This window comes from Somniosus microcephalus, chromosome 10, assembly GCF_052327205.1.
Source record: "Somniosus microcephalus isolate GS21.2 chromosome 10, FLI_Smic_1.0, whole genome shotgun sequence".
NCBI lineage: Eukaryota > Metazoa > Chordata > Chondrichthyes > Squaliformes > Somniosidae > Somniosus > Somniosus microcephalus.
The window spans coordinates 152877123-152904356 of NC_140996.1; the positions used below are offsets into that span (position 1 = coordinate 152877123).

General features: G+C 49.4%; 1 protein-coding gene across 2 annotated transcripts in view; it reads left to right on the plus strand.

Annotated features, from left to right (window-relative positions):
• LOC147111767 (PC3-like endoprotease variant B) overlaps positions 1 to 27234 on the plus strand; it is a 780400-nt gene that overhangs the window by 431134 nt on the left and 322032 nt on the right. The gene's annotated exons all lie outside the window — the stretch shown is intronic.

Sequence of the window (27234 nt, forward strand, 5' to 3'; positions counted from 1 at the left end):
GTGACAATGCCTGGGAATTAAACATACCAGGTTATTTAATGATCAGGAAGGACAGGCAGGAAGGAAGGGGAGGTGGGGTGGCTATGTTAATAAAGGAAGGAATCACTGTAATACAGAGAAATGATTTTGGGTCAAAAGATCAGGATAATGAAACAGTTTGGGTGGAGGTAAGGAATAATAAGGGGGAAAAAAACACCAGTGGGCGTAGTCTATAGGCCTCCGAACAGTTGCAACTCTGTTGGACGGAGTATCAATCAGGAAATAGTTGAGGCTTGTAATAAGGGAGCATCTATAATTATGGGGGATTTTAACTATCATATTAATTGGACAAATCAAATTGGGCAGTGCTGTCTTGAGGATGAGTTCATTGAGTGTATTAGGGATGGGTTTCTTGAGCAGTATGTAACTGAACCGACCAGGGGGCAAGCAACCTTAGATCTGGTCCTGTGTAACGAGACAGGATTAATTAAAAATGTTGTATCCGTGTGTTAATAGAGACACTGAAGGTAGGAGTTGGTTTCACAGGTGTTTACTGAACAAAGTCTGGAGGTCAACTAACTGATACAACACAATATACAGGCTTATATAGCCCGAGTGGCCATTACCGGCATTACAGTACACAGGGGGCTCTTAAAGGCACATACACTACAATTCCTCCCCTTTTAGCCAACCAGTACATAATATTTTAAGTAATCATTAATTACATGTTACAAGAACAATAATCTACACATTGCTGCAGTTAATCAGTTATAAGTCAGTCTCTCTGGAGGCTTCCTGACTCGGTCCGGATAATGCCTCGGTGGTGTAGTAGTTTCTGTTGGTGTAGTAGGTTCTTTTGGCAAGGCTGATTCGGCTTGAATGCCAGTGTCGGGTTCATCTGGTTCCAGTATCACCAGATCGGAGGTAGATACTATGGGTATCTCTACTTCATCATTAGGCGTATAGAGTTGTGGTGTAGGTTGCCCTTTTCGGATGACTCTATGATCTGGTCAGCATGGCGCCTTATTATGCTTTCTCCAATGTTCACGGTATACATCAGCGGTCCTAGTCGTGTGCAAATAGTTCCAGGCTGCCATTTCTCGGTACGGTAGTCCCGGGCCAAAACTTGTTGACCTATCTGGAAGGTTCTAGTTGGCCTTTCATTCATGCCTTGAAATTGCCGGTTCTCCACGTCCCTTCTGATGTTGGGCTTGATCAAATCCAGCCGGCATCTTAGGCTTCTATTGAAGAACATCATGGCGGGAGTTTGGTTTGTAACCATATGTGTTGCATTCCTGTATGCAAACAAGAAGTTATCTACCTTATGCTGAAGTTTTATGTCTTCATTACCCATGGCCTTTATGGCCTTCTTGAAGGTCTGGACAAACCTTTCAGCCAATCCATTGGTGGCGGGATGGTATGGGGCGGACGTGTAGTGCTTAACCCCATTGTTTTTTAAGAACTTCCTGAATTCTTCGGACACAAATTGCGGTCCATTATCAGAACATATCTGTTCAGGCAGCCCATTCCTGGCAAATATGGTCCTTAATACTGTGATGTTTTTTTCCGTGGTGGTGGGGGACATCTTTATTACCTCCGGCCACTTGGAGTGTGCATCAACCGCGATTAAGAACATTGAGTCCATAAATGGACCAGCAAAGTCGATGTGTACCCTTTGCCATGGAGATGAGGGCCACTCCCATGGATGTAGAGGGGCTTGTGGTGGAGCGTTTTGGACCTTCTGGCATCCTAGGCAGCTCTTGGTCATTTCTTCGATGTCTCCATCGATACCTGGCCACCATACAAATGCCCTGGCTAGGTTCTTCATTTCTTCATTTTCACTCCACCCAGATGCCCCTCGTGAAGCTCCTTTAGCACTTTATCCTGGAGTTTGGGTGGAATCACCACTCTGGATCCACACATCAAGGTTCCTCGGCACACTGACAGCTGTTATCTTCTTTGCGAAAATGCTGGCAACAGTGGTTCGCCATGTGCTGGCCATCCATTCACTGTTAAATCGTAGACTCGTGAGAGAGTCGGGTCATTTCTCGTTGCCTTTTCAATGGCAGAATTTGTTACTGGTAGACATTCCACTATGGTAGAGTGGAACATCTCCACTGGGTCTACTGTAGGTGCCTCTTCTACCATTGGCAACGGTAGGCACGATAAACCGTCAGCGTTCCCATGCTGTTTTGATCCTTTGTATTCTATGTCATATTGGTGTGCCCCTAGAAAAAGGGACCACCTCTGTAGCCTTTGCGCTGTCATAATGGGAACACCCTTTTTAGGGTTGAATATGGAGATGAGGGGTTGATGGTCAGTCAACAAGGTAAATTTTTGTCCGTGTAGGTAATGGTTGAATTTCTTCACTCCCCATACCAGGCTGTGTGCTTCCCTGTCGATCTGGGCATAGTTACGCTCAGCTGAGTTCAATGAGCGTGACGCAAAAGCTATCGGCCGCTCAGAGCCATCAGGGAATCTATGCGATAATACCGCTCCTACGCCGTAAGGGGATGCATCGCACGCCAGTCTGATTGGCAGTGATGGGTTGTAATGAGCCAAAACTTCCTTGGACGTGATTAAGTCTTTGCATTTATGGAAGGCACGTTTACAGTCTTCGCTCCATTTCCAAATTACTCCTGTTTGTAGAAGTTCATTAAGAGGGTGCAGAAGAGTTGATAAGTTCGGTAAAAATTTATGGTAGTAATTTATCAATCCCAGGAACGACCTTAATTGTGAGACATTTTCAGGTGCTGGGGCTTTAATGACCGCTTCAATTTTTTTCAGGTGACTTATGCAACCCTTCCTTGTTAATTATGTGGCCACAATATGATATTTGTTTCTGGAAAAATTCGCACTTGGGGCGATTTGCTCGTAGGGCCCGTTCTCTCAGCCTCATGAGCACCTGCTCCAAATTGGCAAGGTGCTCGTTGTCGTTTTCTCCTGTTACAAGGATGTCGTCTAGGTAGCATTGAGTCCCCGGAATCCCTTGGAGGACTTGCTCCATAGCTCTTTGCCAGATAGCTGGAGCTGATGCTACTCCGAAAACCAGTCGATTGTACTGGTACAGGCCTTTGTGTGTATTTATCGTGAGATACTTTTTAGAGGCCTCTTCAACCTCCATCTGTAGATATGCCTGTGCCAAGTCAATTTTGGTGAAACGTTTCCCTCCGGATAGTGAGGCGAAAATATCTTCTATCCTCGGAAGAGGATACTGTACCGTGTGAAGGACCGGGTTTACAGTCACCTTGAAGTCTCCACAGATGCGAATTTTTCTCTGTTCTTCAGATTTATCATTATTCAACGTTTTCTGCATGACCGGGACGATGGGTGTTGCCCACTCGCTCCAATCTATCTTGGATAATATGCCTGCCTTCTCCAAATTCTCCAGCTCTGCTTCGACTGCTGGACGAATTGCGTATGGCACCGGCCTTGCCTTAAAAAACTTGGGAATTGCCACATCTTCCACTTTTATTGAGGCGGTGATGCCTTTCAAGGTTCCTAGTTTCTCTTGTAACACTTCCTTGGCGTTGGCCAAGATGTCTTTTAATCGTTCAGGTATGACGTCATCATCATTTTTTTTCTTACTGGTCACCGTCAGTGCCTGAATGGAGTGCCAGTCTAAACGTATCTTCCTGATCCATTCATGTCCCAACAGCGGTGGACCACCATCTTGTAGAACATATAAATACAACTTCTGTATTTCCTTGCCGTTGTATACAACAGGCACCCTTATTTTTCCTTTGGGGTATACTTTCTGCCCCGTGTATGTTTTCAAGATAATGGATGTGTCTTTTAAAGGTATATGCAGAAATAGCCGCTCGTAATCCTGTCGATTTATGATGGTCAGAGCTGATCCTGTATCTAGCTCCATTTGAACTGGGGACCCCGCTATCGTGAGGGTAACCCAAATGGTCTGGTAATCTTCTTTGGCAATTACATTATGTAATTTGAGACAGCTTAGTCTCTTGTTTCCGGAGTCGCTATCGCCCTTCTGGTCTTCGGAGCTACTGTCCGTCATCATTTGTACTTTTCTGTACTTTTCCTTATTGATTTTTTTCCTGTCCGTGGATTTTTTTTGTCCAGATCGGCATACACATGCAATGTGTCCAATCTTTCCACAATGCCTGCATGCTTTGTCCTTGAACCAGCAGTCCTTCTGGTCATGGGTTGTTCTGCCGCAGCGATAACACCTTTCAAATCCCCGTGTCATTTCATGGGTGCCGTATTCCTGTTGCTTTTGCTGTATCTCTGCAACTCCTCTTGCGGCTGCTTCGTATGATACAGCCATACTGAAAGCCTTGTCCAGTGTCAAATCTTTCTCAGAAAGCAGCCTTTTCTGTGTTCCTTCACTTAGGAGACCGCAGACGAATTTGTCTCGAAGAGAATCTGCCAGTCCTGCCCCGAATTGGCAGTGCTTTGATAGCTTTCTTAATTCGGTGAGGTAATCAGCGTTACTTTCATTCTTGTGCTGATTCCTCTTGAAGAATTTGAATCGTTCCGCTATCAGCAGTGGTGTTGGGTTTAAGTGCTCCTGTAGGGTATCAACAATCTCCTTAAAATTCTTGTCCTTTGGTTTGGCTGGAATGATTAAGTTTCGTAACAGCCCGTATGTCTTTGCGCCCATTAGATTTAGAAGTACTGACGCCTTTTTATCATTTTCTATTCAATTTGCTGTGCAATATACCTCCACTCTTTCCACATATGTGGTCCAATCCTCTATATCGTTATCGAAAGCATCAATATTGCCAGCTTTAGGCATCCTGGGAAAAAAAATGGCGCTTCCCGCGCTTTCCTTTCTTCCCTGCAGAAAAAAAATGGTGCTTCCCGCGCTTTCCCGCCGCTGCTGCTGCTGACAACGCTGTTTTCAGCGTTTTTTTTAATTTACAGGTGGCGACTCATTACCGCCGGACTCTCTGGGACTTTCCCCCCCTTTGCTTGGTCTGAACGCCGACCTGCTTTGCAGTGCCGGCCGTCTCCCGAGTGCTCCCCCCCTCTGTTTCTGTTTGCCTCCGCCTTCGCTGCTCGGCCTCGCTGCAGAGCCAGCCAATGGAGCCCCAGCCCGCCGCCCAGGAAGGATTATTGCAGTACCTGTCACCAGCTCGGCTAGCTGGTGAAACCATAGTTTTTTTTTCTTGCTTTTCTTCGACATTGGACGTCTGAGGAATCGATGTCCTTGAGGTGCTGCCGAATTGCAGGTAAGTCCGTTTCCAATTCGTCGCCACTGTTGTATCCATGTGTTAATAGAGACACTGAAGGCAGGAGTTGGTTTCACAGGTGTTTACTGAACAAAGTCTGGAGGTCAACGAACTGATACAACACAATATACAGGCTTATATAGCCTGAGTGGCCATTACCGGCATTACAGTACACAGGGGGCTCTTAAAGGCACATACACTACAAAAAATGTCCTAGTAAAGGATCCCCTTGGAATGAGTGACCATAACATGGTTGAATTCCATATTCAATTAGAGGGTGAGAAGGTTGGATCTCAAACAAGCGTGCTAAGCTTGAATAAAGGAGACTATGAAGGTATGAGAGCAGAATTGAGTCGAGTGGATTGGGAAAATAGATTAAAGCGTAAGACGATACATGATCAGTGGTGTACATTTAAGGAGTTATTTTACAACTTCCAAAAAATATATATTCCACTGAGAAGAAAAGGGTGTAAAAGAAAAGACAGCCATCCGTGCCTAAGTAAAGAAATTAAGGATAGTATCCGACTAAAAACAAGGGCAGATAAGGTAGCCAAATCTAGTGGGAGGATAGAGGATTGGGAAAACTTTAAAAGACAGCAAAAAATAACAAAAAGATTGATTAAGAAAGGGAAGATAGATTATGAAAGTAAATTAGCAAAAAATATAAAAACAGATAGTAAGAGTTTTTATAGTTATATAAAAAGAAAAAGGGTGGCTAAAGTAAATGTTGGTCCCTTAGAGGATGAGACCGGGAAATTAATGGTGGGAAATATGGAGATGGCAAGAACACTGAATATTTTGTATCAGTCTTTACAGTAGAAGACACTAAGATTATCCCAGCACTGGATAAACAGGGGGCTATGGGGGGGAGGAGCTAAACACGATCAAAATCACTAAGGAAGTGGTACTCAGTAAAATAATGGGACTCAAGGTGGATAAATCACCTGGACCTGATGGCTTACATCCTAGGGTCTTGAGGGAAGTGGCGGTAGGGATTGTGGATGCATTGGTAATAATTTTCCAAAACTCCCTGGACTCAGCAAAGGTCCTGGCAGACTGGAAAACTGCTAATGTAACGCCCTTATTTAAAAAGGGTAGTAGACAGAGGCTGGAAACTATAGACCGGTTAGCCTAACATCTGTGGTAGGTAAAATATTGGAGTCCATTATTAAGGAGACAGTAACAGGACATTTGGATAATCATAATTTAATAGGACAAAGTCAGCATCGTTTTATGAAGGGGAAGTCATGTTTGACAAATTTGCTGGAGTTCTTTGAGGAAGTAACATATAGGGTGGATAAAGGGGAACCAGTGGACGTAGTGTATTTAGACTTCCAAAAGGCATTTGACAAGGTGCCACACAAAAGATTATTGCTTAAGATAAAAAATCACGGGATTGGGGGTAATATTCTGGCATGGATAGAGGATTGGCTATCTAACAGAAGGCAGAGAGTTGGGATAAATGGTTCATTCTCGGACTGGCAATCAGTAACTAGTGGTGTTCCACAGGGGTCAGTGCTGGGTCCCCAACTCTTTACAATCTATATTAATGATTTGGAGGAGGGGACCGAGTGTAACATATCAAAGTTTGCAGATGATACTAAGATGGGAGGGAAAGTAGTGAGTGAGGAGGACATAAAAAACCTGCAAGGGGACATAGACAGGCTAAGTAAGTGGGCAGAGATTTGGCAGATGGAATACAGTACTGGAAAGTGTGAGGTTATGCACTTTGGCAGGAAAAATCATAGAGCAAGTTATTATCTTAATGGCAAGAAACTGGAAAGTACTGAAGTACAAAGGGATCTGGGGGTCCTGGTGCACGAAACTCAAAAGGTTAGTATGCAGGTGCAGCAACTGATTAAGAAGGCCAATGGAATGTTGGCTTTCATTGCTAGGGGGATAGAATATAAAAATAGGGAGGTATTGCTTCAGTTGTACAAGGTATTGGTGAGACCGCACCTGGAATACTGCATACAGTTTTGGTGTCCATACTTAAGAAAAGACATACTTGCTCTCGAGTCAGTACAAAGAAGGTTCACTCGGTTAATCCCGGGGATGAGGGGATGGACATATGAGGAGAGGTTGAGTAGATTGGGACTCTACTCATTGGAGTTCAGAAGAATGAGAGGCGATCTTATTGAAACATATAAGATTGTGAAGGGGTTGGATCGGGTGGATGCGGGGAGGATGTTCCCGATGATGGGTGAAACTAGAACTAGGGGGCATAGTCTTAGAATAAGGGGCTGCTCTTTCAAAACTGAGATGAGGAGGAACTACTTCACTCAGAGGGTGGTAGGTCCATGGAATATGCTGCCCCAAAAAGCTGTAGAAGCTACATCATTACATAAATTTGAAACAGAAATAGACAGTTTCCTAGAAGTAAAGGGAATAAAGGGTTACGGGGAGCGGGCAGGAATTTGGACATGAGTCTAGGTTCGGATTGGTCATGGCCCTGTGGGTAGCGGAGCGGGCCCAGGGGCCGTGTAGCCTGATTCTGCTCCTATTTCGTGTGTCTAATTCTGTTAGATTCAGGAGATGGTTCTGTGGTAGTAGATTGACGGTTAGGATCAGATCAGCCATGATCTTATTGAATGGCGGAGCAGGCTCGAGGGGCCGATTGGCCTACTCCTGCTCCTATTTCTTATGTTCTTATGACTCTGCCGGCCTGCCAGTACGAACCAAGCGACCCAGGGACCAAAACACGGTCCGAGGAGACGTGCCTTCCGGCCTCCAATGGAGATCTAAACAACTGCTTCTATTCTTAGTCCGATTAATTCTGTAGAAGGAAGCCGCCGGACTTCCAATCTTTCAGGCGGGAAGAATGACATGAATCTTGTCATTCATGTGAAAATGACTTATGTAATAATACTGGGCGGCCTGCTGGTGGCACTGTCCAGGGAGAGCATAAATACTCGGGCATGGGCCCAGCTTGCTCAGGACATTTTTTAACAGGAACTAGTGAAGGACACAACTAGATCTCCACGTTGAAAAACAGTTGATTAAAGCCTTGTTTAATACTCAGACCAAGTGCCTAGTAGTTTTCTTACGTCACCATGCATTATCATAGTGCAGGGAAGAATTATGAGGCTGCTTCCTAAAGTAAAAAGATTGATTTATGAGAAAGGATGGAGAAATTGGGGCCCTTTAAATTTGAAAGGAGATGACTGTATCCAAGATATTAAGTGGTATTGTAGGAATGGCTAGATTCCTAACTAAAGGACTGAGGTCGAGTCAGTCTATCAAACAAACGATGTTTAATACTATTCAACAGAGTTTAACACGAAAACACAGGAGAGCTAAATTACAGGTCTGTACTCTTTGCTGGCTCCACGAGGACTGGCTAGGGCGGCTCCCCAGCCTGACGTCATGACGTCATCATGTTTTCCCGCTGCTGGAGGATCACGTGATCAACGTGATGACATCATCGCGTTTGGTCTCATTCTTAAAGGGACCGCACTATGTACATGCAATAATATGAACAAAGATACAGATTCATTCTGTCGCTAATAATTTGTTAAAGATAATTATGTACATTAGACCAGAGTCCCCTGGTGGCTCTGCCACATGCACCCCCGCAGAATTGTCTTTAACAGTAAAAGTCAGTCAACTAGGAGGCCTGACAAGCCTGTCAGAGCGACTCCTGTATTCTTGGAGTGGATGTTGTTGAACAGCTGGCGGGCTGGCGGATGGAAGCCTTGGGTCATGCGTGGATGCAGCGGGAGGTCGACCACGTCGTGGAGGCTGTGCGCTCTTTACTGGCCGGTCGATGTCCAGGTGTGCCGGTTTGAGACGTTCAATGGATATGTGGTCGGGTTTACCACCGATGTCTACGGAGAAACTCTTGTCGCCTGTCTCCAGTATGCGGAAAGGGCCTGTGTAAGGGGCCTTGAGCGGATCCCTATGGGCATCATGATGAATGAATACAAGTTCAGCATTCTTTAGCTCTGCTGGTACGTGTGAAGATGGAAGGCCATGATGCGAAGTTGGGAATGGTGCAAAAGCCTTGGCTGTTTCCTGGTGGTTGCTGAGTTGGTCGGCTGCGGACCACGGCTCAGTTGGAAGCGGCAGGAAATCTCCCGGTACACAGAGTGGCTGGCCGTACATGAGCTCCGCAGTGGACGATTGCAGGTCCTCTTTGGGTGCCGTGCGAAGACCCAACATGACCCACGGAAGCTTATCCACCCATCCGGCGCCTTGGAGGCTGGCCCTCAGCGATGCCTTTAACAATCTGTGGAAACGTTCACACAAACCATTTGTTTGCGGGTGATAGGCCATGGTGCGGTGAAGCTTGGTGCCGAGACCCTGGGCCACAGCGTTCCAGAGCTCGGAAGAGAACTGTGGACCGTGGTCTGAAGAAATGTCCGCCAGAACGCCGAAACGTGAGACCCACGAGGAGAGGAATGCTCTGGCGACATCAGCGGACGTAGTAGACGTCAAAGGAACTGCCTCTGGCCATCTAGTAGTACGATCGACCATGGTGAGGATGTGTGTGAACCCCTGTGACGGTGGAAGCGGCCCGACGAGGTCCACGTTGACATGGTCGAATCGACGTTCTGGTACTGCGAACGTGGCAATGGGGCCTTGACGTGACGTTGCACCTTAGACTTTTGACAGACGACGCAGGTGTTAGCCCAGTCGCGGATATCCTTACGCATTCCTCTCCAGACGAACTTAGCCGACATTAATTTTTGAGATGCCTTCACGCCAGGATGGGAAAGCTCATGTATGGCATCAAAAACTTTGCGGTGCCAGGTAACTGGAATGATCGGGCGGGGATCTCCCATGGAGACATCGCAGAGTAACGAGGTGCCTGCTGCGTGGAATTGCACATCGGCTGGTTGGAGGCTAGAGGTGTCGGTGCGATACGCCTGTGTTTCAGGGTCGGATGCCTGATCAGTGGCCATGAGGGCATAACCGATGCCCAGCTGGACCGCCCGTACGGTCGTGCGAGAAAGGCAATCAGCTACCAAGTTGTCCTTGCCAGCTACGTGTTGGATGTCTGTCGTGAATTCTGAAATGAAAGTTAGCTGTCGCTGCTGTCGAGCCGACCACGGTTCGGCGGTCTTGGCCATGGCGAAGGTCAGTGGTTTGTGATCTACAAACGCAGTGAAGGGACGTCCTTCTAACAAAAAACGGAAATGGCGGATAGCCAGGAACAGCGTCAGCAACTCCCGGTTGAAAGTGCTGTACTTGCGTTCATTGTGCTGGAGTTGGCGGCTGAAAAACGCCAGTGGTTGCCACGTCCCTTTGACCCACTGTTCCTGTACGGCGCCTATGGCATAGTCGGAAGCATCAGTGGTAAGGGCGATGGTGGCACCTGGCAGAGGGTGTGCCAACATAGTTGCATTGGCTAGAGCGGTTTTTGTGTTGTTGAAAGCGTTGTCCATTTTGTAGGGTTTTTTTTCCTGCTCTCTTGCCCGTTCTGGCCCCCTGCCAGGCTTCGTGCAAGAATTACCCTTGAGTGGTTCGACCCACCCCCCCCCTACGGTTCTAGACCTTGGACTTAGATGCAGAGAACAGTAGTGCAGAGAAGAGGACTCAATAGACCAGGGTGAATAGCACGAAATGGATGCTTTTATTTTTGAACAGTTTGAAGCATTACAAAATACATGTCATAGGCACAGATTAAAGTAACTACAATCATGCACAAATTTATGAACTTGACTCTATGGAAATGGGGAACACACGGCACATCGTAAAAGGGGAAACACATTACGATTTCCCTTAACTCCCTCCCCTATACCTAAACTAAGTTTCGACCTGGGGAACTTGGGATCATGCTCACCACTCTCGAAATCGCGAAAAGGGGTTCGCAGACTTTTTGACACCGCTTCCCGTCGTCACGTGGATTGGAAGCTTCTGGCGCAGTCGATATTCTCTCCTCCCTCGAGGCGGTGGGGTAGACCCAGCCTCGATGAGCGCTCGTCAAGGTTGAGATCCACAATCGTGGATTTGGGTTCATGGAGTAGACCTAGATGCAGGTTATGCACATGGGAGAATCTTGTGGCATCGATCGCCGGTTCTCCAGAGGGTTTCTTCTCCGTCGGCCTGGGTCGTCGATGATCTCCCGACCCCAGTACCCGGGCCACCCTTGTCGTCTTCTCGTCGTGGCCGAGCCTTGTTTGGCTGAACACCGGCCACGTTGTCCTTTTTCCGAAACCGTCCGTCTTTAAAAAGACGAAAACGTTTTCATCGATCTGCCGAAGTGGAAGAGGCGCCGATCCGGGCACCGTCCGCCCTTCGTTCGTTCCTCGTAGAAGAAAGTTCTTGAAGAAATGGAAGCCTGACGTCGCCCAACAAGAAGCCGCAGCAGTGAAGAAGTCCTTAGATGGACTTTCAATCCATCGTTATACTCTTTTGGGACAGTCTTATCTCCCGCCAAATCATAGTCCTGTCTTTGTATTAATTTTGGCGGGCAGAAATCTCTGCAGGGGCGCTTTGTCTTGTAACGGAGCCGGTGATAACTTGAACTGGCCTTCCTGGCCGATAATGTCTTTTAATGTCCTTTGCATTGTCACCGCGGCTCGGTTCGCATATTGATCGGTCCGGACATTTTCCCTGATGGCTGCTAAACGGTTTTTCCTTTGTACGATAAATGGGTATAAGTGTTTTTACATTGTCCGCCCATGTCTTGATGGGCCCCATCCTGTACTTATAATCCATTGAATATGTATGCTGTTGCTCTGATTTTCGGTTCCCAGATACTGGCTTTCGCGGGCTCACTGTCTTCAATCCACAAGCCTGTCTGGCTTGCAGTAACAGAAATAAAATGGTTCATAAACTGATCACGGGGCCTGGTGGCCATTTTGTATGCCCTTTTATCAAAGGTTTTTCTGTGCAAGCTTACTTTGGTCAATAAACAGTCTTATTTTATCCAGTTTTCTTGCGTGATTTTTGCTGAAAATTGCGAATCTTACAGGCCCCCCTGTGATACTGATAGCTTGCTTAAAGTATCAATAATCCTTGATGAGCAAATTTTCCCTGATTCCCCACATCCAAACATTCCTGGCACTTAGCTATCTATGACCCTCACGACACATGCAGTTCCCATTTCCGCAGAAAACGAAAATTACCTTTTGTACATTTGGACAATCATAGACAGCGTATTTTAAACTATAACACATTCACTTGTCAGATGTGCGGGGGTTGATACCCCCTGGCACCATCTGCATGCATCTTTTATTAATCCAAAAAAACTTAAGAACAACTAATAACATAACAATACTTATTTCCTTATAACCCAAAACAATCACAAAAATTTTTTTAAATGGAGGGACGCTTAACCTTATACTAGCAGCTTAAAGTGGGGTGTCTTCTTCCCCCATTCGCACATAGCGTTCTTTCCATTCGCCCGCGTTCTCATGCCTCTGGAGGCGTTTGCCTCTCTTGCAATGCACGAAGAGCAAAAATATCACAATCAAAACCTGACATACTACTAGGATATGGGATGCTATTCTAATCCAGGCGGGGACCTCTATGTTGGTGAACAAGTCCCACCATGGTGGGATGGTTATGTCCAATATGTCTTTTCCTATCTCTAAAGTCTTCTGCTCCAGTGTGTAGGAATGTTTCTGCGAAATTATAACGGCTTTTAAAATCTTGGTGAGGTGTTCGGGAAGAGGGGGAATGACATAACCAAAATGCGCGACAAATCGTTGTAAGTCTGTGAAATTCTCTTTGATAGTGATGTGTACGGTGGAGGGCGCAGGAATGGGAACAATTCGTTGTTGTGCCACTTGAACCTCGGCCCTGGGTTTGAAACAGAAACTGCTATCACCGATCGAACACCACTCGTGTTGTCCATATCGGTACTGAGGCGCTGCAGTGGTGACGCAGTATGTCCCACCCCCGATATATGCTACCTGTGGGGGCACATGGTCCTCTGCCATTGCCTCCATGGTGCAATTCACCGGCTTTGCGCTAGCAGTCCTGAACCCGCACTGCGGTTTCAGAAAGGCGTTCAAGTGCTGGGGACACAGGATGATGTGTGCTCCCCGGCTCCGACATCCCGAGAGGTCGGTGCCTGCCATCGTACGCTCCCATCTGATGACGTAAGGCGGGACCACTGCGTAACGAATGTGTGCGCCCCCCTGAATGACTCCAATGTTCTCTACTCTGTATACCGGGGCGGGCTTTGCTGCGGGACCCAACACCGGCATTCTTACTACTATTCCCATAATAGTGTGATTCGAATGTCCGCAGTCCACTGGAACTGGGTATGCTTCTGCGGCTAGCCTGAGCTGGCACGGGCTTAATGCATTCTCAAAAGGGTGGAGCGCTTGCAAGTGCTTGTTGCTGATCCAGGACGGGACCAAACCCTGTTTTAAATCCTCAAGATTACTGCGGCCCTCGCCCAATAACCACGCCCCGTACAGCACACAGGCCTCGTTTTGCGCAGCTTGATCGGACGCATTCCGATCCTCCTTAATGAGTGCATTTACCGTTCTCGCGTGTTTCTCCAGCTCAGCAATTATGTCCTTAAAGTGTAGTGTCATGGCCTGGTCCTCATGCAACTCAGAACCCACTACCTTGTTTTCGTCTGTCAATATGTTCCTTAACTGGGCTTTTAAACCGTTGATCTGTGTCTGCAGCTCCACGTTATCTAGAGCGTTGACAACAGATGTCCCGGTATTAAAAGCAGTGAATATGTCATTTACAGTACCCCTTCTTTGCCTCCCGACTCGATCCAAAACTTCTGGCGGTGTGGTGTATAATTTGTCTCTGTCGATGTCGGCAAAGTCAAATTCGTAAAATTGTCTAAACATACGGGTTAACAGGACCTGGTATAATTGTTCCGTTTCTTTGGGACACCACTCCGGCAATCTTACCTCAGTGAGATTTAAAATCACTGAGGCCACCGCGTAGTGTACCCCTTGGTACAGCACCTGACCGGTGGGTACCAATACTAAACCGTTCCCGGGTCCCTTGGTGGTGGTTGGGCACCCTCCTTTCTGGGCTAGTGCTACCGGAAGCGTGGGCAGGGGCTTGCGTGGGCGGGTGATGAGTTCAGTGGCGTTCACCGGAATAGGGGAGTATGGGGCTCCGCACGCTCGAGTGCTAACATCCCATCTCATCCCCTTCCCTTCATCCTGCCACTGCCTCTGGAAGAAGATGGACACGCCCTTGGGGCAGACGTGTCTCGAACCCCACATACAGACATATATTCCCTCATCTGGTTCCCACCATTTGTCCCAACACACACGTAATTGTCCGTGAGTTCCCGTAATAGTCCGATGGGTACTATTACCCAGTCGCTCCCACTCGACCATAGAGTTTCTCATTGCACACCAGACAAATCCTCTTTCCCACGGTAACGCTGACTCTGGGCGCTAGGATCCTCACTCGAGGGCACGTTAATGAAGTCTCTTGGTAGGCAAAACCGAAATTGCTGGAATATTCCGTAGAATTCGTTCCCAGCCAACCTGGCCATCTCCCTTGGTGGAAGTAGGTGGCGGTTTCCTCTACCTCTCGCTCCCCCGTCCCATCCGTTGCGATGGGGGCCGTGTCCCCGGGGCACCCGAAAATGATGACATCTTTGGTGCGGCCTCGGTCGGCCCACCCGCACCCGATCGCCATGAACGCGACGACAATCCTTTCCATCGTATCCCAGGTTTCTGTAACCAACAAAATGATGTAGCCGGGCTCCCGATAGGTGCTGGCCTAAATTAATTGGACGCGCGGGTTCCTGGACCCCGCTCCCTAACAAACACACATACCGGGCAGACCTCAAAATTGTACTCTTAACACCATATACTTTACATTCCTTAAACTATGACCATAATTACCTAACTTAACTTATGTACAGCGCCGCCCTCCGTGGGGCGGCTTTCCGAATCCCTGTGAGGTCTGTCGTGTGCCACACCCTGCGGTGGGGCTGCATTGATCTTTGGCTTTGATCCCCCGCAGCCTGTCGCTGCTGAACGGGGATCATGTCTTCCTGGGGCTGCTTTAAACCGTGGTTGGGAAGGATGGGGAGAATCTGGCCAAAATTTTCTGGGCTGGGGCGCTCGAGCCGACCTACGAGGGGCTGCTTTGGGTTGGGCTCCCGGGGCCGATGGACCGGGGGTTGTGACTGTTACCGTTACAGCCTGTGGTTCCTCCACAGCTGCCGGCTCCAGCTCCCCTCCCTCAGGCTCCGCCCCCCCGGGGTCGGGATCTGTGGCTTCTGACTCCACCTCACCTGTCCCTACAGGTAACGAGTCTCCACCCCCACTCCCTACCTCCCCCAAGCTTGAGTCGAGGGCGGGACTGCCGTCCTCTGACTCTTCCTCCTCCGTGATTGGGTCTAAAGCGAGGTTGAGCTGTTCGGGCTCTCCCCTGCCTAAATCCCATTCAAAAGATGAGACCTCCCACTCCAATGGGATGGCCTCTCCCTTCATGCAGGCTACTGCTCCAGCCTGTGTGGTCTGTGACTCTGTTACAGGCTGAGGATCTTTGTTCTCAGACCTGGTCCCCTTTGGTGGCCCTTGTGTACCCGGTTTAAACAGTTTACACTGGTTGATGTGAAACCATTTGGTACGTCGGGGCGTCTTCACTGCATAAACCATGGGGCTGGCCTTGTCTACAATGCTGTATGGCCCCATGTACAGTGGTTCAAAACTCCCTATCCTGGCGTAGTTTTGGACCATGACCTGGTCTCCGACTACCCACTCTTGTTGTTTCCGAGGTTCCAACAACAGTTTATTTCCCTGGTGCTGTCTTCCCATGTTCCCAGCCGCCTGCCCATAAATCTGTCTCAGGCGCTCCAAGAGGGTTTGGGCGAATTTGTCCCGTTTCACCTCTCGGAGCTGGCCCTCAGTGAGCACCGGGGCTAGCACATGGGTGGGTGTTCGCATGATCCTTCCAGTCATTAACTCGTGCGGGGAATACCCCGTGCTTTTAGACTGGCTGGCTCGGATCCCCATGAGGACTAAAGGCAGGACCTCCGCCCATTTCTGGGGCGAGCCCATTGTCTCTTTCCTCAGCTTTTCCTTGAGGGTCCGATTCATACGCTCAACAATCCCGGATGACTGGGGATTGTATGCTACGTGCCACTTTCCCTCAATGCCCAAGAGCATGAGGGCGTTCTGCATTACTTGACCGGTGAACTGACTCCCTTGGTCGGACTCTACAAAACGGGGGAGTCCCCACCGTGAGAACACTTCCCGAATCAAGATCTTAGCAGTACCCAGTGCCGTAGCTGTTCTGCACGGGAAGGCTTCTACCCATTTGGTGAACACATCTACCAGGACAAGGCAGTACTTATAGCCTCCCTGGGCGGCGGGCAGGGGCCCTATGTAGTCGACCTGAATCGACTGCCATGGTCCCTCTACCCTCCTGATGTGCCCCATGGGCACCTTCCTTTTGTGGGGGTCTGGGTTGTTAGCAGCACACACAAGACAGCTTGCGCAGAACTCGCGGACATCGTCCCGAAGTCCCGGCCACCATCCCGCCTGCTCCACCCATTGCCAGGTGACCTCAGGTCCGGGGTGTCCCGCTCCTGGACCCTCGTGGGCCAATTGCAGGAATTCCCTTCGGTGCTGCTGCGGCACAACCCACTGCTCCTCTCGGAACAGCATACCTTCTTTGACTGTGAGGGCTGCCGTACTGTATGGACCTTCTACCTGTTTGCCCTCTGTGATGGCTTTTAGGACTGCTTTTAGGGCGGGATCCAGGGTTTGGACGGTCTTTAGGTCTGGGGGCGGTGTCACCCCTGTGTTCCCGGGAATTCCCTCCCTGCCTTGGATCGCCGCCACGGGTCCGGGTTCGTATGGGTCCCAGAGAATGCCGTTGCGGGCACCCTCCCTGGCTAGCGCATCCGCCTGCTGGTTGCCCTGACTGCGGGGTTCTGTACTGGAGTGAGCCTTCACCTTATGGATGAACACCTCTCCTTTCTCCCCCACAGCTGCTAGGATCTTCTCCAGCAAGGGCTTAACTGTTAAAGGCCGCCCGTCCGCGGAGGTGTACCCGCGTCGGGACCAGATGGCGAGGTACTCTGTACACGAATTGCACGTGAACATGCTGTCTGAGCAAATCGTGTATGGGGTTGGGAAAATCTCGGGGTGGGTAACCACGTACGCCACCGCGGACAGTTCAGCCTGCTGCGCGCTCATAGTGCTGGGGAGCTTAATTGCCAGGGCAATGTTTGCCGCAGGGTCATAAACTCCACACCCTGTGAGTCGCTTGCCGTCAGCTACAGTGCTAGAACCGTCTACGTAGATCTCGCGGCCTGTGGGATGTATCCCGGCCCGTAAACCTATGTTAACTTCCCATACCCCTTCTACGGAACATTGATGGGCTGTCCCGGGATATGCCATATTGGCTGCGAGCCTTGGCGCGCAGAGGCCTTTAACTTTGAGATCCATCTGGGAAAGGAGGAGGGTCCAGCGCGCAATCCGAGCGCTGCTTACGGTCCCATCCTTAATCCTCCCGTCCAGAAGCATCTTCGTGGGGGTGTGATGGGTGAGGAGCGTAATGGGAGAGGTCCCTGTGAAGATCACTGATCTGTTCACAGCCCAATGCGTGGCCAGGAGATGCCGTTCGCAATTGGAGAAACTCCTCTCCACATCCGTGAGCACCCTGGAGGAATAAACTACTGGTCTTAGCTTGCCGTGCCGCTCTTGGAGCAGCACTGCACTCAGGCTGTCCCCACTAGCGGCTACCTCCAGAAAGAACTCCTCTCCCCCATCTATGGCCCCTAGGGCTGGCGCGGTCTGCAGATCTCTTTTCAACTTCTCGAATGCTGCCTGGCACCCCTCGTCCCAAGACCACTCGACTCCCTTGTGTAAGAGTCGAAGTAGCGGGGCCGCTGTGGCAGCATAGTCCTCGATGAAATCTCTGCAGTACCCGGTCAATCCCAAAAAGGACCTTACATCCGTTACTGTGTTGGGAATCGGCAGATCTTGTATAGATTCCCGTCTGGCCTTATCTATGGCTCTTTCCCCAGCGCGGATGGCCAGACCCAGGAATTTAACTTCCTGCTGGCCGATCTGGGCTTTCTTTGGGTTTACTTTGAAACCCTTCCTTTCTAACAGTTCCAACAATTCGGCTAACAGTGGGCCGTGCTGCTCCCTTGTATCTGTGAACAGGAGTAAGTCGTCCACATACTGCACTATCTGGTTGGGCTGGCTGAACTCTTTCAAACTCCCCGCCATGCACTGATGGAAAATGCTGGGGCTGTTGTGAAAACCCTGTGGTAAGCAGTTCCAAGTGTACTGTTGCCCTTTGAAAGTAAAGGCAAACTTGTACTGGTCCTCCCGCCGCAGCGGAATGGACCAAAAACCGTTCGAGATGTCCAGCACCGTGAATGTGGTCGCCGATGCTGGAATACTCCCTATTAAGTCTGCAACTGCTGCTACCGTGGGCGCGCAGGCTGGGATATTACTATTGAGGACTCTGTAGTCCACCGTGGCTCTCCACGAATTGTCCGGTTTCTTTACCGGCCATAATGGGGAGTTCACGTGGGTGGCTATCATCCTCAACACGCCCTGCTGTACCAATGAAGATATTGCTGTCTCCATGTCGGGTTCTGCCTCCTTGGGGAAATTATACTGCTTTTGGGGTCGGATCATGGGGTCCCCGTCTACGCTGACTTCGAACCCAGTGACTCTCCCGCAGTCGTGCTTGTGGGTGGCGAACGCGGTCAGATTTTCTGACACACGCGCCTGCAAGTCCGTTGGGACGTTTGTTACCATGAGCTCGAGATCGTAACCTCCTGACGGCTTCATAGTGCACAGGGCCCCCTTTTCTTCCTTCCCCGGGATTACGACTACCTTACCTAAACCGCCCTCGGCTCCCCAGAGACAGTGATTTCTCAGGTCCACGAGGATCCCGTGTTCCACCAAGAAATCAGCCCCGAGGATGCCTTTCCCCCCCCCCTCATTCCACTTCAATAGGATGCACGTCCATGTGGTGTGGAGCGCTCCCAACTGAATGGAGAGCGGGAGGGAGTACGCGCCAGCCTGTTCTCTACCTCTGAAACCCGCTACTAAATATGGAGCCTGGGCGGACAGAGGTGAGGCAAAAGGTTTGTCCGTGTGGATCACGGTACACGAAGCTCCCGTATCCAACAGGTAACTACCCCTTCGTTTCTCCACCTCCATCTCCACCACAGGTCTTCTCCAAGCGTCATAGCGGAGCGGACACAAGTAGATGGGCTGCGCGGGCGTCAGTCATTTAGGTGTTTCGGCTGGGGTCTCGGGGGCGATAGGGCTGTTAGCAACCGCTACCTTCCCCTGCCAGGTCATCAGAGACCGCGGGGGCGATAGGGCTGTTAGCAACCGCTACCTTCCCCTGCCAGGTCATCAGAGACCGCATAGTCTCCAAGACTGACTCGATCGCAGCGGGGTCCACAACCGCACCACCCCCTTTATTCGGGGCAGAGGCTACGGTTGGGTTCTGGACTGGTGTTGGGGCAGCGGCCTGCACTTGTGGTTGTGCTGGTGTTGGGTAAACTCTCGGGCCGTTGGCGACTCGGGCTTGGGCTTGATCTTGGGCTGCGGCGAACGCTCTCTCCCTCTTATCCTTCCAAGGATTCCTACAGTCCTTGCGCCAATGACCCTCCTTCCCACACCCGTAACAACTGCTATTGGCTTGGGGATGGCGATTTCCCTCCTGACGCCATTCCTTTTTAGCAGAGGCTGCGGGTCTCACCTCATGCACCTTTCCTTTCACAACAGGCGTTTTCTTGCCCTTGTTGTTTCTATAACTGATCGTGAGCTGATCTAGTACTACTTCCTCCGTGGAGCGGGCGTTAGTGGGGTCAAACCATGCTTTGGCCTGTTCCTTCACTATTGGCAGGCAACCTGCTACCAGGCACCGAAGCCAGTGAGCCCTTTGTTCGCCATCCAGCCCGGCCCGGGCCGGCCCGCCCGGGCAGCTGCGCCGATACACTGGCCACAACCTGTCGGCGAAAACCCGTGGGGGTTCTCCCTCTAGCTGCACTGTCTTTTCTAAACGGAGGAACGGAGTTCCGTCCCCCTCTCCCATGATCTCCAGAATCTCATCCCGTAGCAACTCATAGTCCCTGTGCCCTCTCTTGCTCTCGTCAGGGAGACACTGGAGGAGCGAACTGTCCAGGGAGAACAGCAGCATTTTAGACTGTTCAACCCCGTCGCAGTCATTGACTGCTGCGGTCTGCTCCACGTCCCTGAAATGCACGGAGGGATCTCCTGACTCGGAGAGTTTTGGGATGTGACTTATCATCTCTCTTAGCTGTCGTGCGCTATGAGGCATTATGATCTGACTCTCAAGGGGTCCGTCATCGCCATTTTCTTCATTTGGACCGATCCTCCGGTGTCTCGTTGGACACATTGGCGCCGGCCCCGACTCTACTGTCTGGGGTTGCTCTACCTCAGGGCTCTCTTCCTCTACCGTCTCCGTCTCCTGTCCCGGAGTCCAAGACTCCTCATAGGCAGGAGGTGCAGAAGGTTCGGGGGTTGGTACCCCAACTGCCTCTTGTGGAATCGGTCTTTTGGATTCCTTGGCTAGCAACAGCTGACTCGCTGGTGGATTTATGAGACACACCAACCCGTTTGCCTTCGCTAGGGCCTTTCTCAGGTCCTCTAGCTCCCGGCGGCAAGCGCTGTGGTCGGTGTTCTCAGATCTATCCTCCATGGCCATCTTATATGCTGCCCTGGCTCCCAGGAGCTTTTCCTCTTGGGCATCTACTTGTTTGGCTAGACGGAAACACCTCTCTCTCATTCTACCTTCACTGGCCTTCGCCTCAACGACCTGACATTTTAAATATTCTACCCGGGTTTCGTGGCAGCGAATTACAGAGCGGCGTTCCTGATTCAGCGCGTCAAGCGATTCAATCAGTTTTTGACCTCCCGCAACCTTTTCCTCTACGTCTTTAAGCAAGCCGTTGATCCGGACTGTCTGTGCTGCAACTACCTGGTCCAAAAGCTGGACTTGCTTCTTGTAGCACATCAGCCAGACCGCCTTTTCTACAGATTTCTTATGCTCTCTACCCGCTGTCCACTTGATGGCTGCGTCTAGCGGGCGCCTATCCCTTAGTAGATCAGATATCCATTGTTTTGTGAGGTTGACTTTTCCGAAAACATAATCTGCTATTCTTTCATCCATCACATTTCGTTTATTCAGATCTTGATCTAACACACTACTTTCCTGCTGCCAAGGTCCTGTCGCGGTCGCCATTTCTGTAGGGTTTTTTTTCCTGCTCTCTTGCCCGTTCTGGCCCCCTGCCAGGCTTCGTGCAAGAATTACCCTTGAGTGGTTCGACCCACCCCCCCCCTACGGTTCTAGACCTTGGACTTAGATGCAGAGAACAGTAGTGCAGAGAAGAGGACTCAATAGACCAGGCTGAATAGCACGAAATGGATGCTTTTATTTTTGAACAGTTTGAAGCATTACAAAATACATGTCATAGGCACAGATTAAAGTAACTACAATCATGCACAAATTTATGAACTTGACTCTATGGAAATGGGGAACACACGGCACATCGTAAAAGGGGAAACACATTACGATTTCCCTTAACTCCCTCCCCTATACCTAAACTAAGTTTTGACCTGGGGAACTTGGGATCATGCTCACCACTCTCGAAATCGCGAAAAGGGGTTCGCAGACTTTTTGACACCGCTTCCCGTCGTCACGTGGATTGGAAGCTTCTGGCGCAGTCGATATTCTCTCCTCCCTCGAGGCGGTGGGGTAGACCCAGCCTCGATGAGCGCTCGTCAAGGTTGAGATCCACAATCGTGGATTTGGGTTCATGGAGTAGACCTAGATGCAGGTTATGCACATGGGAGAATCTTGTGGCATCGATCGCCGGTTCTCCAGAGGGTTTCTTCTCCGTCCACCTGGGTCGTCGATGATCTCCCGACCCCAGTACCCGGGCCACCCTTGTCGTCTTCTCGTCGTGGCCGAGCCTTGTTTGGCTGAACACCGGCCACGTTGTCCTTTTTCCGAAACCGTCCGTCTTTAAAAAGACGAAAACGTTTTCATCGATCTGCCGAAGTGGAAGAGGCGCCGATCCGGGCACCGTCCGCCCTTCGTTCGTTCCTCGTAGAAGAAAGTTCTTGAAGAAATGGAAGCCTGACGTCGCCCAACAAGAAGCCGCAGCAGTGAAGAAGTCCTTAGATGGACTTTCAATCCATCGTTATACTCTTTTGGGACAGTCTTATCTCCCGCCAAATCATAGTCCTGTCTTTGTATTAATTTTGGCGGGCAGAAATCTCTGCAGGGGCGCTTTGTCTTGTAACGGAGCCGGTGATAACTTGAACTGGCCTTCCTGGCCGATAATGTCTTTTAATGTCCTTTGCATTGTCACCGCGGCTCGGTTCGCATATTGATCGGTCCGGACATTTTCCCTGATGGCTGCTAAACGGTTTTTCCTTTGTACGATAAATGGGTATAAGTGTTTTTACATTGTCCGCCCATGTCTTGATGGGCCCCATCCTGTACTTATAATCCATTGAATATGTATGCTGTTGCTCTGAGTTTCGGTTCCCAGATACTGGCTTTCGCGGGCTCACTGTCTTCAATCCACAAGCCTGTCTGGCTTGCAGTAACAGAAATAAAATGGTTCATAAACTGATCACGGGGCCTGGCGGCCATTTTGTATGCCCTTTTATCAAAGGTTTTTCTGTGCAAGCTTACTTTGGTCAATAAACAGTCTTATTTTATCCAGTTTTCTTGCGTGATTTTTGCTGAAAATTGCGAATCTTACAATTTCGACCGTCCAGGCTATTGTATCCTTTCCAGCCTTGCCTTTGAGGGCCTCGTAGAGGGGCTGCATGAGTTGTGCTGCCTTTGGTACAAAGCTGTTGTCGAAATTCACTATGCCCAGGAATTCTTGAAGAGCCTTGGTGGACTGCGGCCTTGGGAATGCCGTAATTGCATCGACCTTTGATTGCAGCGGAATTTCGCCCTCCGAAGTAATGCGGTGGCCCAAGAAGTCAATCTGCTGTAGGCCGAACTGACACTTGGCCAGGTTGATTATGAGGCCATGTTGGCTGAGGCGGCGAAAGAGGGTGCGTAGATGGGAGACGTGTTCCTCTTTGGTAGAGCTGGCTATCAGGATGTCGTTGAGGTAGACAAATAAAAACTTATGATCCCGCAGGAACGAGTCCATTAGTCGCTGAAAAGCCTGTGCAGCGTTCTTGAGCCCAAATGGCATCCATAGAAACTCGAACAGTCCAAAGGGAGTGATGACTGCAGTTTTCTGGACGTCCTGCGGGTGTACGGGAACTTGGTGGTAGCCACGGACGAGGTCGACCTTGGAGAAGATTGAGTTTCCCGCCAAATGGGCGGAGAAATCCTGAATATGCGGGATCGGGTACCGATCGTGAGTAGTGGCGTCATTAAGGCGTCAGTAGTCCCCGCATGGCCGCCATCCGCCGCCGGGCTTCGGGACGATGTGGAGAGGCAAAGACCAGGGACTGTTCGACCGGCGAATAATCCCCAGCCATTCCATCGTGGCAAACTCTGCCTTCGCAGCCGCGAGCTTGCCGGGTTCCAGGCGCCGAGCTCGTGCGTAAACTGGAGAGCCAGCCATAGTAATGTGGTGTTCAACACCATGCTTCATGGCTGAGGAGGAGAAAGTGGGCTTGGTCAGCTCCGGGAATTCACCTAATAGGCGAGTGAACTCGTCCGGCGAGGGCAACGCGCAGGAGACAGTGTGCGACGTTGCGGAACTGCGGAAGCAAGGGTTGGAGTGGAAGGTGGCCGCGTTAACCAATCGACAATTTCTGACATCCACCAAGTGGCTGTTGGCGCATAAGAAATCCGCGCCAAGGATGGCTTGTGAAACCTTGGCTGTGATGAATTCCCACTGAAACCGTTGCCCGCCAAAGCACACCTGGACCCGCCGTTTGCCAAAGGTACGAATGGCCCCGCCATTAGCTGCCTCGAGGGAGAGGCCGTGCCTCCCAGACTGAATATCGAGTGCTGAGGCAGGAAGGATGCTACACTGCGCCTCGGTGTCGCGTAAAAAGCGCCGGCCCGAGAGGGAATCTGTAATGTAGAGGAGCTTCCCGGAATTTCCAATCGCCATCGCGGCCGTGGAACGACCCTCAGACTCGGTCCTCCTTTTCTGGAGTTGCTGCTAGTGTTGATGTTGGTTCTTTTTTTTAGGTGCGAAACTGCAGGGAGGGCGGCAGCCTCTGGCTTTCGCGCCAAAACGGGCGTGGTAAAAGCACAAGCTGGGGGATGGAGGCGTCAGGGCGGTGTTCGCGGGGGAGGGGTGCCTCCTGGCGGCGCAGGATTGCTGCGTGACCGCATAAATCGTATCTGCTTCTGCAGCAAGTGCTGCGCAATCTGTGGCTTCCGATCTGGCGAGGGCAGCCTCAACCTGCTTGGGTAGTTGACTCAGGAATAATTCCCGAAAGAGGAAACATTGTGGTTCGGAGCCAAGGAGCGTGAGCATCTGGCTCATTAACTCAGATGGCTTGGAATCGCCAAGCCCGGGCATAACGAGCAGTTGGCGGGCACGCTCCGCCTTCGTGAGCCCAAAGACCTGTATTAACCGCGCTTTAAGAGTATCATACTTGCTGTCAACCGGGGGGTTTTCGAGCAGGCTGATGATCCATGAGGCCGTGGAGCTGTCGAGTGCGGAGACCACGTAAAGGTAACGGGTCTGATCCGCAACGATGTTTCGGAGTTCGAATTGTGCTTCTGCTTGTATGAACCAGGAGACCGCCTGTTGTTCCCAAAACTGTGGGAGCTTCAAAGCCACGGAGTTCACTTCCATGTTTCGTTTCGCTTCGCTTCTTCCGCGAAAATTGTTCACGAAAATTCGGGGTCAGCACTTTAGGAATGGTTAGATTCCTAACTAAAGGACTGAGGCCGAGTCAGTCTATCAAACAAACGATGTTTAATACTATTCAACAGAGTTTAACACGAAAACACAGGAGAGCTAAATTACAGGTCTGTACTCTTTGCTGGCTCCACGAGGACTGGCTAGGGCGGCTCCCCAGCCTGACGTCATGACGTCATCACGTTTTCCCGCCACTGGAGGATCATGTGATCAACGTGATGATGTCATCGTGTTTGGTCTCATTCTTAAAGGGACCGCGCTATGTACATGCAATAATATGAACAAAGATACAGATTCATTCTGTAGCTAATAATTTGTTAAAGATAATTATGTACATTAGATCAGAGTCCCCTGGTGGCTCTGCCACAGTATAGATAAGGTACATCCAGAGCAGTAGTTCAAGGCAAGTCAAGTCACTGGAACAAGGACCAGAGGCTAAAAGTCACAAAAGGACAATTTAGAACCATTTTTTCATGCAAAAAATGATCAGCATCTGGAATGGATCATGGAGGGGAAAATCTTCGATTATTCAACATACAGTTAGATGACATAATTATCTGTTTAAACACAGCACTCAACTGTAATGCACTGGATTAAACCATGGCTCTTCATGTCTGAGATGCTGGACTGAAATCCAGTCCAAATTGATGTGGTGGAAGTTTTCTCTGTGAAGGTAATAATCAAAATGAGTTTGGTCAGTTTCAATACTGTTTTTGAACCCACAGCACCAAACCGCCACTAATTTGGTACTAAATTGGCAATCTCACTCAGGATGGCTGATGTGTGAAATGGAAGAATGTCACACTGATCCAGTGGAGGTTTTCTGAGATTACAGGGCAGCATATTCTTGAGGTAGAACAGAGGAAGCTTTACTCTGCATTTAGATTCAGTATGCCTGACCTGGGACTCTTTGATGCTTACTCTGGGTACCCAAAACCAACTTTCCTCATCTTGAGCACAAAACTTGCAAGCAAAAAAAAATTACCCAATATGTGAAGGGGAATCTACACAACCAACCTCAAGGGAAATGGGGATCAGGCGGGAAAGTGGAGTTGAGGGTGAAGATCAGCCATGACCTTATTGAATGGTGGGGCACGGCTGTATGGCCGACTCCTGCTCCTGATTCTTATGTTCTTACTCATGTCTATGCAGTTTCTTAAACATTCAACCCTCTTGTGGGATAAACTCTGAAATTATGTAATCTCATCATTTTCCCCCTTTGCATAGCATGCATGGAGATGAAATAGGAATTTTAACATTTGTGTGGTGACTTTGATATTAAATTATCACAGTTTGTGACTGTGTGTATGTGTGTGTGAGAGATGTTATTGTTCCCATAATGGCACTAGTTTAGTAAAAATGTATTTCTAGAACTGAATAAATACATTATTAAACATAATGCTATGTTGGTATTTTTGTTTGTTTCTTTACACAGGGTACTTTTATATGTGAGAAATCCCAGTTCATTCACAGTGCTGTTTTATGTATGGGCTTATCATCAGCCAAGTCCATTTGTATAAATAAGGATATCATTGCATGTGCGTTAGCTGAAAATGAAAGCCACATTTATCCTTGCAGAGAGCGCTGCTGGCAGACTAACTCTGGTACCAGTCCAACATCTATAGCATTTACCTTACTGCAAACCACAGATTGCTTGAGTCCAGGGGCACAGTCACAGATAAAATGTGGTAATATCAAGGTATTTTTCCCCCACTGATGCTAACTAGAAGCAGGAAAGGACCCCAGCCATGTATGACAATTTTTCAAAGGAAAGCATAAATACATTTTTAAATGAAGTACTTATCCCATCGGTAGAATTACCACTCGCTGTAAACTTTTCCCCTTAGTAGGGGGGTCAATAACAAGGGGGCATAGATTCAGGGTAAGGGGCAGGAGATTTAGAGGGGATTTGAGGAGAAACTTCTTCACCCAGAGGGTGGTTGGAATGTGGAACTCAATGCCTGAAAGGGTGGTAGAGGCAGGAACCCTCACAACATTCAAGAAGCATTTGGATGAGCACTTGAAATGCCATTGCATACAAGGCTATGGACCAAATGCTGGAAAATGGGATTAGACTGGATAGGGATGGATGGGCGACGCAGACACGATGGGCCGAAGGGCCTCTTTCTGTGCTGTAAAACTCTGTGACTCTATGACTCTATGAGACGAGAATAGACTACAATATTTCAGTTGATTAAAACTAACAGTATTGCGAACATTTGGATTTGGGGCAGTAGACAATTTAACAGCAGCCAAATTACTCGTAAATCTGCTGCCGCCTGTCTAGGGAAATTGTACTCA